At 35.9% G+C, this 14,282-nt stretch overlaps 1 protein-coding gene across 1 annotated transcript in view; it reads right to left on the bottom strand.

Annotated features, from left to right (window-relative positions):
- CSRNP3 (cysteine and serine rich nuclear protein 3) overlaps positions 1-13,907 on the bottom strand; it is a 210,625-nt gene extending 196,718 nt beyond the window's left edge. Inside the window, exon 1 of the mRNA XM_015110246.2 lies at positions 13,865-13,907. The gene's annotated coding sequence lies outside the window, so the exon portion shown is untranslated. The remainder of the gene's footprint in view (positions 1-13,864) is intronic.
- Between the last annotated feature and the right edge of the window lie 375 nt (positions 13,908-14,282).

Here is a 14,282-nt window from a genome sequence, read left to right as displayed (position 1 = left end):
GATAGACACAGTATCTATAAGCACCTTGATCTTGGACTTCCATCCTCCAGAACTGTGAGAAATAAATTTCTGTTGTTTATAACTCTCCCAGTCTGTGATATTTTGTCATGGTAACCAGAACTGATTAAGACATAGAATAATCACATTTTGAATTAAAACACTCAAAATGACAATATAGTAATTTTAAACAAAGCTTAGGAGACTCAGAAAGAGAGAGAGAAAGAGCGAGAGCAAGCGAGAGAGAGACTGAGTGAGAGAGAAAGGAATTGTTTTATTCTAGTTTGTTTTCACCAATCTAATTCTGTAGTACACTCTGGTTCTACTACCAAAATTGCGATGTTGTAATGATTCCATGGCAATAGAAGCAAGATCACACAGGGAAAGCTAAATTGTGAGAGAGAAAAGGATGCTACTCCCATTCAGATGTCTGCAGTAATAGGTGGGAAGGGAGGAAAACTACGGGAAAAGACAGTTATTATGAACATTCTTTATTGAGTTTGTCCTATCCACATAGTCAAGCAAAAGTGACCATAAACAATATTTTAAAAACACCCTATAATACAGAATGCTCTTTCTGACAGTAAATGGCTGGAAAAAACTGTTAGCAAACAGAGGGAAGTACAGATGACTTGATTTATATTTTCTAGCACTGAAAAATGGTATTTGTTGTGTATGTTAGAGGTCAGAAGTTCCTCAATTCTACTCCAAGGTCCCCTCACAAGCCCTGAGTTGGTCCAAAAAGATGATACCTTATTAGGTTTTTAAAATAGATCTCCTGTAATCCCAGGACTTTGGGAGGCTGAGGCAGATGCATCACTTGAGGCCAGGAGTTTGAGACCAGCCTGGTCAACCCCATCTCTACTAAAAATACAAAAATTAGCCGAATGTGGTGGTGCATGCTTGTAATACCAGCTACTTGGGAGGCTGAGGCATAAGAAAATTTGCTTGAACCTGGAAGGCAGAGGCTGCAGTGAGCCAAGATAGCCTGGGTGACAGTGGGACTCTGTCTCAAAAATAAAATAAAATAGCTCTAATGGGAATTGTTGCATTACTACTGATTCTATATACAATAATTCATTTTAAGATGTATATAAAATACAATTTTCTTACTAGTATTCCTAAGATAAGGATTGTCACAATAGCTATATTTATTCAATAGAATGCTATGATCTGAATCGCTGAGTCCCATAAAATTCATATGTTGAAATTTTAACCCCCAAGGTGGTGGTATAACGGGGTGGAGCTTTGGGGACATAAGTAAGGGAGCATGGTGGCTCACATCTGTAATCCTAGCATTTTGGGAGCCAAGGCAGGCAGATCATCTGAGGTCACGAATTTGAGACCAGCCTGGCCAACATGGTGAAACCTGGTCTCTACAGAAAATAAAAAAATTGGCCCAGTGTAGTGGGGCATGCCTGTAGTCCCAGTTACTCGGGAGGCTGAAGCACAAGAATCGTATGGACCCAGGAAGTGGAGGTTGCAGTGAGTCAAGATCATTCCACTGCACTCCAGCCTGGGCAACAGAGCAAGGCTCCATCTCAAAAAAATAAAAGGAAAAAAAAAAAGGCCATCTCGTAAATTTGAGATCTGAGAGGCTAGAGCTGGAAAAAAGTCTTCGCAGAAAAAAAGAAAGGAATCTGTACTGTTACTACTAATTTGCCTCATGGGAGTACTTCAGGGAGTACATGTGCAGGTTTGTTACATGTGTAAATTGTGTGTCACGGGTGCTTGGTGTACGCATGGTCCCATCACCGAGGTGATGAGCACAGTACCCATTAGGTAGCCTTCCAGTCCACTTTCCCGCACTCTGTCACCTCAAGCCCTCCCCAGTGTCTACTGTTCCCGTCTCTGTGTCCATATGTATTCAGTATTTAGCTCCCACTTATGAGAACACGCGGTATTTGGTTTTCTGTTCTTGTGTTAGTTTGCTTAGGATAATGGCCTCCACGTAGCTATTTCATAATGCCAGAATGTGCATTGTAGGTGTTCTAATTTCCTTACTCCCCACCCCACTGGTACATATTTTGTATTCCAGGATGCCTTGTATTAGAGCTAAAAACAAAAATCATACTCTAAAATCTTGTCTGGGTGTGTGATCTAGCCAGTTTAGCGTAAAGGAGAACTATAAATCAGGACTGAGGGCTCACACCACACCATTTCCACTTTGAGGTAGGAATGAATAGAGGCAGCACAGAGCACTAGGAAAGATGGTGCAAAGTCTTCCTGTTGAGGATGCCCTGGCTGATTTGGTGGGTAGGCATGATCAGTTGGTGTCAGAGCATGTTGCCTCCCTTGTTAAGTGATCCTGTCTTGTCAAAGCCCACCTCACACTCCAGGAAAGATGCTGGTGCTCCCTAAGCAGTCACCAGCAGTCTGGTTTGAACTACAGTAATCTCAGGGGGTTTGTCAGGGTATATTTCCTTTCTTGTCAAGTGACTGTATCGTGCCAAGAGTCTACTCACACTACAGGAAGAAGTGTGCATTGATTAAGTCCGTACGTGCAATTTTACACCTGTAGTTTCTCCACTAATAACATGAGCATATAACCTTCTTATTCAATATTTTCCAAATCCATGTGCTTTTGTTTTATTTGATTTTTGGTTTTGGGTCTAATGCATTGTATTTCATTGAATAATTAGGCCATGATATTTAACCAAACCCCTAAAGGGACATGTTTGGTTTATTTTTCAGTATTTGTTATTATAAATCACAGTATAATTAGCATTTCCTTTTTTATTTAAATTTTTTTCTTATTTTTATAGACAGAGGATCTCGCTATGTTGTCCAGGCTGGTTTTGAATTCTTGGGCTCAAGCGATCTTCCTGCCTCAGCCTCTCAAAGTGTGGGGATTACAGGTGCAAGCCACTGCACCTAGCCAACATTTTATATACATGTATATATCCATCTCTTATTATACCTTTAAGGATGAATTCCTAGAAGTGGAAACATTGAGTCTTTCATACACATTGCCAATTTGGTTCTTCCAGTAAGGTTCTGCCAATTTACATTTCTTTAAGGGTGCATTGGGATATTACTTCACTCTTGCCAATACTGTGGCATTGCTATTTTTTAAAACTGTTTATGAACTTGTCAGCTACTCAAGATAATAATTATAGTTAACACACATATAGTGCTCACTATGTGCCAAGTACTGTTCTGGCACTTCATATATGTACTAGGTAGGATTCTAAAGTGGCCCTTAAGATTCCCTACCATGTAATATATACACCCTGTGCCTGTATAACCCTAGACATGTGAATACTGTGAGATACCACTCCTGCGATTGTGTTATGTTTATGTTGCTATGTTTATGTTACATAGCAAAAAGGATTTTGCATATGAATTAAAGACCCAAACCAGATAGAGAGATGATGCAGGTGGGCTTGACTTAATCACATGAGCCCTTGGAATCAAGGTCTAGAGGTCAGATACTATGGATGAGAGGGATTCAGTGAGAGAGGGATTCTCTGTGGCTGACATGAAATAGGAAAGAGTCACATGACAGCACATGTGTGCAGCTTCCAGGAGTTGAGAGCAGCCTTCAGCCAGCTGACAGCAAGCAGGAAAGAGAAACCTCATTTCTATCAGCCCAAGGAGCAGAATTCTGCCAAAACCCAGAATAAGGTTGGAAGTAGATTTTCCCCCAAAGTGACCAGATACGAGTTCAGCCAAGTGACACCTTTATTGTAGCCTCGTGAGGCCCTGAACAAATAACCTACCCATATCATGCAGGACTCTTTTTTTTTTTTTTTTTTTTTTTGAGACCGGTCTCACTCTGTCACCCAGGCTGGAGTGCAGTCGCAGTGGCCCGACCACGACTCAGTGCAGCTTCAACCTCATGGGTTCAAGTAGTGATCCTCCTGCCTCAGCCTCCAAGTAGCTAGGCCTACAGGCATGTAACACCACGCCTCACTAATTGTTTTGATTTTTAGTAGAGATGGGATCTCACTATGTTGAACTCCTGAGCTCAAGCAAACCTCCCGCCTTGGCCTCCCAAAGTGCCTGTGCAGGGCTTGTAACCTACAGTAATATAAGCTGATAAATAAATGGTTTTAAGTTGTTAAGTTTGTGGGAATTTGTTACATGTTAATAGAAAATTAGTATAATATATATCAACTCATTTAATCTTCATAGCCATATAAGATAGGCATTATTATTAATAATACCATTTAGAGATTAAAAACTGAAGCATATGGGGGTTAGGTGATGAGGCCAAGGTCACACAGGTGGTTTTAGAGCCAGAGTTCAAATCCAGGCATTTGGGGACTTGAAATCATAATTTTATCATCACAGACTTTCATGACTTTCCATATCTTACTGCTTGATATTGTTTTGTTTTGTTTTTGAATACTTAGAATTACATTTTTTCTCCCACATACTTTCTTTTTATTCTTAATGTGTTTCTGTGTGTGTATGTGTGTGCCTACGTTACTTAATTTTCCTTTTCCTGGCAAAATATACATAAATATTGTTTATAAACATTCATAATAGCTATAAAAAGGACATACCTCGTTTGTGATTTTTGGCATTTTTCAATTGCCTTTGCAGAAAAAGTAGGTTATGAATACTCTTTATAGCTAGGTGCCTTCAGAGGGTTTAATGAGAATTCTTTGGGATATTTTTCATATTGTCCATAATGTTCTATTTATTTTTAGTTAATAAATAGCTTCACTTTTGGATAAACAGATGATAATAATGTTCCTGAGTTTTTACTTGGTGCTAGAAACTAAATTCTGTGAACATGTTATCTTGTTTGCCCTTACAATGATTCTGAATTAAGCACTATGCTTCCCTTTTTATCATGAAGCAACATGAAGCTTAGGATAGAAGTAACTTACGTACATTGACAAAGGCAATTAAGTAACTGAGCTGGAATTAAAAAACTTACCTTGCCTGACTCCATAGACTGTGCTCTTTATAGTCATGCTACACCCCTTCTATATAAAACTTGGCATAGGTTTCCCACTCAATTTCTTAATAAATTTCTTGTGAGCAACTGAAGAATGGGATCTTATTTAAAGATTCAAGAAATGTTCAACAAATAACCACGTACTTTTGAAGAAGAAAAGTAAGGTAAACAGAAGACAAGGGGTGAGAGAAAAGGAGTAGTTTCCAGATTTTCCTCGTAGAGAAGAAGTTTAAACAAAATGGAATCACGCTTTTGGAAGTAAAACTTCTTGGGACAGCAAATATTTTGAAACATATGTACACGTGCTGCTTTTTTGAAGTTTAAGAGCACAACATGGGGGAGAGAAAAAAAAGCAAAAATTTTAAAAAACTGAATACATTACTCTGATAAAGAATGAACACATATGTAATTGAATAATTTTGGAATTGTTTTTGTATTAGGAACATTGGAGCTATTTTTACAGTTTGGAAGTTATAAAATGTAGACCACGTTTCAGCCTTTGAGTTAGAGGCTCTTTAATAATGCAGTAGATACACATCATCTGTCTTAAAAATGCTTAGTGAAGCAAGCATATACAAAATAAAATCTGCAAGACTTTAGTAGGAGACTTTTGTGTTGGGAAGGGGTCTATGATGAAGTAGGTCTAACAGTGTCCTTTTTTTTTTTTTTTAACTTTTCTTTCTTTCTTCCTTCTTCTTTTTCTTTCTTTTCTTTTTTTTTTTTTTTTTTTTTTTTTTTACAGGATCTCACTCTGTCACCCAGGCTGGAGTGCCAAGAGGTGACCTCGGCTCACTGCAACCTCCAACTCGCAAGTTCAAGCAATTCTCCTGCCTTGGTTGCTGGGACTAAAGGCACTCACCACCATGCCTGACTAAATTTTGTATCTTTTGCAGCAACCGGGTTTCACCACATTGGCCAGACTGGTGTCAAATTCTTGGCCTCAGTGATCCACCTGCCTTTGCCTCCCAAAGTGCTGGGATTAGAGGTGTGAGCCACCATGCTTGGCCTACAGGTCTAATTTTTTTTTTTTTTTTTTTTTTTTTGGAGATGGAGTCTGGCTCTGTTGCCCAGGCTGGAGTACAGTGGCATGATCTTGGCTGATTGTAACCTCCGCCTCCCGGGTTCAAGCGATTCTCCTTTCTCAGCCTCCTGAGTAACTGGGATTACAGGTGCCTGCCACCACACCTGGCTAATGTATACAAATATTTGTATTTTTAGTAGAGACGAGATTTCACCATGTTGGTCAGGCTGATCTCGAACTTCTAACCCTCATGTGATCTGCCTGCCTCAGCCTCCCAAAGTGCTGGGATTACAGGCATGAACCACTACGCCTGGCCTACAACTTCTTAATATTACATACCCTTCATTAAAAGTCTTAGTGTACGTTAGCATAGAAAAGACTTAACAGGAATGGATATTATTTAAATATCATCCAGATTTCCCTAAATTTATTTAACCATAGAACATTTTTATGAAATCTTCAATTACATTTCTGAGAACTCTGCCCCAATTTTGAAAATGCTTGATATTAATATTTTGAAGGTCTTACCTTTGCTCTTCTTTAATAATTCTAGGATTTGTTTTCACAATTGCACTTTCTTATACAATACTAATTTTACCAGATGATGCCCAGCAATTTAATTGTAGTTAATATGGAAAAAATAGAAAATCTAGCCAATCAAGAGGGATTTTTTTTCACACACCAGCAAGCAATAATACTTAGGAAGTCATTACAAATACTGAGGATAATTTTGCTCCTTCCATTCTTGACTTATAAACAGAAAAGCATGACTAGCAACAACAACAAAAAATTGCACACAATGGCTTACTATACTACAAATTCTGCGCTGAAAAGTCCTCTATGTACACCTGCCAATCTTCACAATACTACGCAGGTAGATAACCAAATTTTACAGATAAGAAAACTAAGGCTCAGATAGTTTAAGCAACTGGTCCAAATTTACACAGGCAATAAGAGGGTATGTCTGTTTGATTGCAAAATCAATCAATTAGGAAGCCCATCAATGATTATCCTGCACTACCTAAAGAACCAGAGAGATAAGCCAAAGTCACTGTACCCCATTAGCTCAAAGGGTGCATTTCTAGAAATAGGCATGCTGCCTGCATGGCTGAATCACACATTTAAGGGTTATATGTATACCACAGTATAGCTCCATGTAAATGAACACATTTATGGTACATTGGTAAGTACTCCTTTTCCTTCAGATTAAATTCATCAGGATATTTCATTCGTTATTCTTTTGGTCATTTTTACCTAGTTGTGGTGATATTTACATCAAAGGACTTCTACCAGTCCCATATTATCTGCTTACTTTTACCTTTAGGCATAGTAAACCCCAGTGACACACCACATGCAAGCATGCACACTTGTTTTCTTTGTAGTTTATTCAGCATTGTCACTTACCAGGCAGTATGGCTTAGAATTGTTCACCAGTACAGAACACAAATGGCAGAAAGTGAGCCCAGAGCAGCATAAAAATATTGCTGAACAATTTTAACTTTAATCAAATGTTGTTGAACAAATTTAACTCAAGAGAATGGGGATTCATTGACTAAGAGTGGATGTATGAGAGCACTCAGAGATTGGTTAAATATATACTACTATATTTTCTTACACAAACATTAATTAACACTTGTATTATATATTAATATAACAATTACAGTTAATTACATTAATTTACAATTAACCCGTTGATTTAGTATATGATAATCTGTGTGTGTATCAGACACCGAGCAGTATTACAATGAAACAGAGCAGGGAAGCATGAAATGGGAACTACATGCAGATAAAATCCCCTGTTAATGTAGGAGAGCACAGATAGCGTTTGGACAATAAAAAGTCTGCAAGACAAAACCTTGCTTGGCTTAATGACATTTAGGTGACATGGACATTGTCACACTGAATAGCGTTAACAGAGAAGAACATGGAAGGAAGAGACTATCTGAGAATGTAAGGAGTGTCTGCCATTGAGAGGTTGTAAGAGGAGGCTAGATGACTATCTGATAAGACAATTTGCTTAACTATTCAGTCAGCAAAACAATTTGGGGGCACATACTGTGTATCAGGCATTGTATTAGGCGTTGATGCAGAGATGAAGGAAACTCCTTGCCATCAAGAACGATAATTTCGATAGTGAGTAAAAGGGTACTGAGAGATCACAAAGTGGCTGTAATGACCACACACCAAGAAGCTCTGGCAGGGAGCACAGGACAGGCCTGCAGCTTCTCTCTTTGGCCCTACCTGTATGTTGAGGGAAGATCTCTGAAAATAGAAGATTGTAATGGCATCCCCAAGCTCAGTTTTCCATTTAACACTCAGCTCTAGGTAACTTCAGTGGGCAGCATGAGAGCAGCCCCTTGGGGCCCTTATTGATTTGGATGTACAGGTGGTAAATCATTTAAAATTTTAAGTATGAGTTTCATGAGCAACGAGAAGGGAATTTTGATTAGACAGAACAAAGATGTCTTTTTTTAAATCACTTTTGAAACCCTTTCCAGAATCTTTCTGCTTTAAAATGCTGACACCATCACAACCAGTATTACCTGGGTAATGATTGATGACAAATATTGATTTTTTATGGCTAGCCTAACCTGAGGAGAGAAAAGCAAATGAAAATCTTTGTAAATACATTCAGGGCTCCTGTTTAGGAAACTATTTGTTTCATTATTAAATATATTGTGATGTATCCACAACATGACAGCAACTAACTGTATCCACACTTGCTAGAAAACAAAGCTGAAATGCATTTTGACCATGACAGCAAACTAAAAAAGTCAAGGAGACTGTGATAGTAGGTCAAAGTCATTAGGCTCACTGGATACCAGGGGCAGGTCTGAAGTGGAGAATTCTGTGCAACTCTAAAATCCCTGTGTTGTTATGCATCAGAGTTCATCTGGCCACACCATGCTTTTTCACCTCCATGCAAAGCCCTTCTAAGTTCTGCTTTTCTTTCATCCAGTGTTTAATGCACTACATCCAATATTTAATACAAACACATAGTGTCTGACTGTTGTAATTTTGCATAAGCAAATGCTTAGTTTCCCACTAAAAATGATCATTGTCCTCTCTGTGCCTTAATTTTGTCATAGGTAAAATGAAGAATCCAGGAAGAAGTTCTCTCTACAGGGCAGTCCCACGTTTCTAGGGCAATGGAAGACTAAACTATGAAAAGGTAATACATGACTTAAATGAGTATTCGCCAAGGAATTTATAGTAAATATTGTTTAAAGACATAAACATTTGCATAAAAATTACTTTTGCCAGGCACAGTGGCATAAGCCTGCAATCCCCCAGCCACTTGGGAGGCAGCAGCAAAATAATCATTGGAACCCAGGAGTTTGAGGCTGCAATACACTATAATCTTGCCTGTGAATAGCCTGCTGCACTCAAGCCTGGCAACATAGCAAAGCTCTATCTCTAAAATATAAAATAAAATAAAATAAAATAAAATAAAATAAAATAAAACAAAATAAAATAATATCTACACATATAAAAATTTGAAAACTACCTTTGATGGTGTTGGTGATTTTTGTTTAAAATAATGTCATTTTTATGAATATGCACAAGTCAGGAGATATGGAGAAATGTGTTGTGTGCACCATCCTTTGTGGTACTGGAAAATAATATATTAAGCTCTTGATCTAAGTAAAATATAAGAGCTTATTGGAAATAAGTCACATGCATGCTTATCTACTTTTTAGGCCATGATATGAGATCATGAAGTTGATCATGAAATTGATCTCATATCAAAGTGATTTCCTTACTATTTGTGATTCTTAGAAATAGCACTGATATTTATCTAGATCGTTATAATCTTGAATACCTTAAAAGTTACATTGAGTGTTTTCTCAGAGCATGCACATTCAACAGTTTTCAGCTCAAACAATTTAGACCATTATAATAACTGAAATCTAAGCAATTGACAGAGAAATCAAATGATCCGCCCAACGGATTCATTGAGATATGTGAAATATCCAAATGTGACAATTAGCTGGATAAATCCATTCCTTGCTTCTTCATACAAAATCGTAATTAAAAAGCAATAATGCTGTTTTGAACCAACCCCCTTTTAATATCTGTATAAGTCCTGTATTAAACTATCAAGCATTAAATATATTAGTCAAAAATAACATTTGATTAATAATACCTTTAAGTTGTGATGTAGTATAGTACAACTGTTAATGTAATTTTTTTATTTGACTGGATTACCTTATGTATATAGCACAATTTGAACATTATGAAATCTGACCCAAGATTTCTTACTCTCATGTTATTTCCATTTCTTGTAAATCCTACCCCTCCATTTCCAGCAATAAGAGGTTATTTGCCAAACTAGCAGATTTCCATTACAGATGTAAAGTTGTCTACTTATATTATAGGGGAAGTAATTAAGTATTTTGTTTTCTTTAGTATATTTTGTGAGACTTTAAGAGGCCATGAAAACCCACCCACAATTCTGGCAAGCTACTTTTAGCAAAGAAAGAAGCATGAAGCAGTAAGTAGAAATGACTAACAAGCTGTATTTTTAAATTATCTGTAGCTGAGAGTAAGCCTACGAAATGCATTCTCTTCAGGATCTTGACATGCATTGATAATTTTGGTCGTGCCTTAAATAGGGGTTATCTGCACAGGTCACATAATCCATTTACTAGTCTATCTGATTTGTTGTTAGCGTGCTCTTTAATGTCATCAGTGTTTATGCTGAAAGTGCTGTCACTGAAGTGCTTTGTTCATGTTAATTGATAAAAACGAAATACTTCCCACCATCCTAGCTTTTTTTGAAAAACAACATACTGACATGACAAATTAATTTAACTTTAAATAATATGTTGGCTACATATTAAATATTTTAACACATAGTTTAAGCATGTGGTGCTTTATTTGCTACACTGCTAACACTAAATCTAATATGGGACTAAGGTGAATATTATGAAAATAAAGTACGATATGTCACAAATATTTAAATGAGTTGTAAAGAGAAAATAGAGTTAGGTATCTCATCTGAATTATAATAAAAATAATAGGAAAGCTGTAACAGCTTTATGATGATTTTTCCTCTTAACAAATAGCTGAGAGATTTGAAAAAATGGTGTATGGGATGACAGCGCTGCCTTTGAAGCATATAATTTTATAATAAAAATGTTTTAAATTAAGGAAATGCCTAGGATAGAATATGATGATAATTGTGATTATTTTATAGAGAAAAACTACATAAAAGTAATGTTTATTTTCAAAGGAAGCAAAAATGTTTCAAATAAAGCAAAAAGGTTATATGTGCATTTACAGTAATTTATATTAAATTTTAAATTAATTACCTTAACATTAACACAAATAGCTTTTAGATTGTTGGAATGTGTAATTTATATATATATATTAAATAGATTACAAAGGTAAGGAAATAACTGCATTAAAAAAACATGGTTTGGGCATTAAGTTTAAAAAATTCTTATTCTAACGTCAAAATGTGTTTCGAAAGCTCCTCACTATCCACAGCCTGGACATATATCAAGCTTTTCTTTTTATGATTAAAGTGATTGATACATTAAAAAATACTTCTTATTTATTGTATTATTCAGTATATTGCAAACCACTGCAAACATAAAGAGAAAAAGGAAAGAGTGTTGTGAAAAGGACAGAAGGTTGTATATAGTGAGCTCCATTAAAAACCTACATTTAAATCTTAAAAATGTTTGTACCAAAGGAAAAAAAAATGGTGATGCCTTCTCATTTCTCATGAAAGCCTTACATGGTTTTCATTTGCCTTGTTTCATCCTTCACTTGGACAGTAACCTCTTAACTGTTTTCTTTCATGCTTTTTTTTTCTCTCTTGTCTCCACTCCAGCACACATTCTCTCTCTCTCTCTATCTCTTCCTGTGGATTCCGCAGTAAAAGCTACCCCAGTTGTCTCATTTTTATAAGACTTGCAGACGTCTGCCAGTGGCTGATAGGAAATGCTGATTGAGAAAGGGTTTATCTACTTTTCATCCAAAATATGTGAACCATTAAGGAAATTATAAAAAGCAGCAACAATATACTCTAGTTTTATTCAGTCCTCTCCCTTAGTGATTATTAAAAGGGTGATATATTTATCCAAAGAAAGCAAAATGCATCTGCAGCAGCTGGTTTCCAAGGAAACAGAATAATTTAAAACCATGTGGAACTCTGCTCTCTAATTTTCATCAATTCCCCTTCATTCCTGGAGGTAGCTTTACTCAGAATTTATAATTTCTAAAAAATATAGCTGCATTGATTTATTTCCTCTAAAACATTTCAGGAGATGAATATCTGGTTTTATATATCACCTTGCATTTCAATCTTGGGGTGAGGGGTGGATTAATTTCAACCATTGTTTTGCTTAAAAAAAATCAGAAAGATCCATCAATAATTAGAAACATGCTGAAATTTCAGTATTATGTAATAATTTTTGAAATCCAGAAATAGTTCAAAATAAACCATACCGGAATACTTACTTGGTTCATTATGACACTTATCCATATAAACATGTTATTAACTATATTTAGTACATTTAGGAAATTTAAGGTAATTCTCCACTCATTTAGATAATTCATACCTAATATTCAGCAATTTTCTTACTCTTATTTTAATTTTACAAGAACTATTATATTTGTGTCTGTTTATTCAAAGACAAAATCTGTCTCAAACAAAAAAAGTGCAATAAATAAAAAAAATTGAAAAACAATTAACAAGAAAAACAATAGCAAAAAAATACTTAGAAATTATATAGTCATTCCTATTAGTTTTGATTCATTGAAAAAGGTATTAAAATGTGTATGAACAAATTATTTACCTCATTGAAAGACTTTTATTATTATAATCAACAGGTATTAATTGATTGCCAGTGTACTCAAGTTAGTAATAATTCTTGAAAGCTCAATTTTAATGAGATTCTACCACCGTTAAATGATCTATATTTATGAATTAAAGTAACTATAGAATTAAGTGACTGGGTGTTCAATTTTTTTGTATGTTTTTACTACAAGTGTGTTATTTATTGTACATACTTAGAACTTGTCCTTATTTTCCCTAAGGGAATATAAAGGACCATATTAGGAGATATAAGCAACTAGTAAAGTTGTTAAAAAAATATTGCCTAGAGATATTATCAACAATATAAATGCTCTGATGGAATTCTCATCTAGATGTGTTTGATAAATTAAACTACCAATGAAACATGCCCGTTAAGATGCTATTTTTTACAGCAATGTTTAATCCTTCAAAATTAGGTTTCTGTGCTTTAAAATAAAAATGGCTCCATGTAAGTTAACAAAGAGACAAATCATTAATTATCACGTAAGCTTAAAGTTTACTGAATAAAATAATGCAACTATTGAACAACATGAGATTTATCAAGAGGAGTAAGTTAAATAAAAGGGCTTAAATGCACACAAATCATTCATTCTAAATTAGTGCTGAAAGACTCTATAACCTGCAAAAATAGTTTTCCTAAGCCTTTTACCGTATTGTCAACACTAAAAGTCACCACATGAAATTTTATATTGTATATTCACAGAAGGCTCCATTTTCTCAGGACCTGTGGAATTTACCGAGGTTTTCTCATCCTTCCTGCGATTCCTAGTAACATAAGCTTGAATTAAACATTTTTAAAGAGACACATGATGATTCATTTTATCTATTAATTTTGCTTCAATGACACTTGCATAGAAAGTTATTTAGGGTAAGACATGCCTCTGGTGATTGTTTTGTTTTGTTTTTAATCAGCTAAGGGTTTTGCAGAGAGAAAGAACAGCAAGCTTATTGCAAAGCTTCCTCAAGTAATAAAAGGGCACGCTTTCGGAAAATGTCCTCAGAATAATTTTCCTATCATAAAATTGTTTCAGTAAAAATTGAGAAGCATTCTCCTTTAAAGAAAAAAAGAATTTTCTTTTCTTTTTTTTTTATTTTTTGCTCTTACCTGTAAATATGGTTTCTGTACTTCGGCTCCGTCGGAACACACTGAAGAGAGTACACTCCTCCCTCGTCTATCCATCAGGCGGCAGCCAACCAATAACAAAAGCCAGATCCTGGCATTCTCTAGCTCATGCTCCCTGCTTTGCTTCCATTCCTTGTTCCCTCCCACCTCCACTCTTTTAGAGGACGAATCCCTGCAGCTGGGAGAGAGGAAGGGAGTGGAGAAAAGAAATATGGAGAGAAAAGCAGAGATGCAAGATGTTTCAAAAAATAGCTCCAAACTGTGGGAAATGTCTGCAGATGACCTCAGCTGAAGTAAAAAATCTTGCTTTGGATTTAGAAAAATAGACTTAATCAATGCTTCACCTACCCGAAATCAAAGCAAAATGCTCATAGTAAAACCTAGGGAAATTGCCTGTTTT

Source organism: Macaca mulatta, chromosome 12, assembly GCF_049350105.2.
Source record: "Macaca mulatta isolate MMU2019108-1 chromosome 12, T2T-MMU8v2.0, whole genome shotgun sequence".
NCBI classification, from domain to species: Eukaryota; Metazoa; Chordata; class Mammalia; order Primates; family Cercopithecidae; genus Macaca; species Macaca mulatta.
Note: the sequence above shows the minus strand (reverse complement) of the source record. Positions and strands in the feature narration are given on the sequence as shown.